The sequence below is a fragment of the Gavialis gangeticus genome, unplaced genomic scaffold (assembly GCF_001723915.1).
Source record: "Gavialis gangeticus isolate Ggan-Ray unplaced genomic scaffold, GavGan_comp1, whole genome shotgun sequence".
NCBI lineage: Eukaryota > Metazoa > Chordata > Crocodylia > Gavialidae > Gavialis > Gavialis gangeticus.
Genome location: NW_017729034.1, coordinates 84,502,889 through 84,504,229, shown reverse-complemented (window position 1 = coordinate 84,504,229; position 1,341 = coordinate 84,502,889). Strand labels below are relative to the sequence as shown.

General features: G+C 38.6%; 1 protein-coding gene across 1 annotated transcript in view; it reads left to right on the top strand.

Moving 5' to 3' along the window:
- ADGB (androglobin) overlaps positions 1-1,341 on the top strand; it is a 360,063-nt gene that overhangs the window by 247,440 nt on the left and 111,282 nt on the right. The window lies entirely within an intron of this gene.

Here is a 1,341-nt window from a genome sequence, read left to right as displayed (position 1 = left end):
GCTGAGGGGGGCAGGGGGGTGTGGGTCAGAAATGAGGGGCATCGGCAGGGCTGGGGGGCCAGGGGACTGCAGGTAAGGAATGAGGGTCACCAGCAAGGTTGCGGGGAGCAGCAGGCTGCAGTTTGGGAGTGAGGGGTATTAGCAGTGAGGGGGAGTTGCAGGGTGGGAGTGAGGGACAGAGTACCGTAAGTTAGGGGCAGCAGCAGGCCTGGGGCTGGGGGCTGCAGCTTGGGAGTGAGGGGCAGGGTATGGGCATATTGCTACCCTCCCTCCACCCCCATAATCATATACTCTCTGCCTCCTCTCCCCCTCACAGGCATCCTCTTTTTTGAAATTGGAAATATGGTAACCATACTTATACAGGAATAATTTATTATGGAGTGGCAGGGGCCTCCGCACTTTAAAGTTGCAGCCAGCTTCCATTATAAAGCCTTATTTTACCATCCCTAAAATTTGGCTTCAGAATTGGATTTTTATAAATATTTTCACTATTAACTGAAAACAGAGAAGAATGTTTGTATCTGCAAAGTGTGAAGAAAGTTCATCAAGCTGGCTTTGAACTGCTTGTAATGAAAAAAAAATGGTCTGATGTAGATTCCTATATTTTTGGTTGTTCAACTTGGTGCATCCGTGTTAGCATATCCAACTTGAAGGACAAGGTTTGATTTGTTTTTCCAGATGGCAGGTGCTCCCTGCTTCCTGAAAATCTTGTCATTCAAAATGTTACAAATTGGATGGTCAAGGATTACATAATCCAATATTTGTTATTTAGTTAGAAAATTCTGTCCATGGTATTCAATGATTTTTTTAAAAAACTAATTATTCCATCATTAGAAGCAATATTACTATTAAGTTGCTACGAACATATAAACAATATAAAATATAAAAATAATAAAATTTTATGCTGGATTTTTAGAATTAGAAGTAAAAAGACAAATAAGTATGTAATAACAAACACATTTTGCCTAAATGTTAAGTAAGCTACTGCATATGCAAATGTGTTTCGCTTATAGTAGTTACATAAGTGCCTTGAGTGCCACATACTTTCAGTTGCGTGAGCTCAAGCATTTGCTGTAATTGGGTACTTGAAGTATATTTTTACAATCAAAGATAAATTATTAATTTTTTTTAGATCTCCGCTGAAAGTACAAATGAAGTAAAAAAGTTCAATTAAAATTAATGTTTGTAGCTTTGTGAAATTAATACACATTAATTTTTTTAAGTCAGTGCCCAAAGTCTACAGTTCATTTTTGTGATTTGTTTCTTGGTTTGGTTTGTGTTGGGACAAAACTTCCAGCAATTTGTAACTCTGAGTGATTGGAATGCATGAATACACAAACC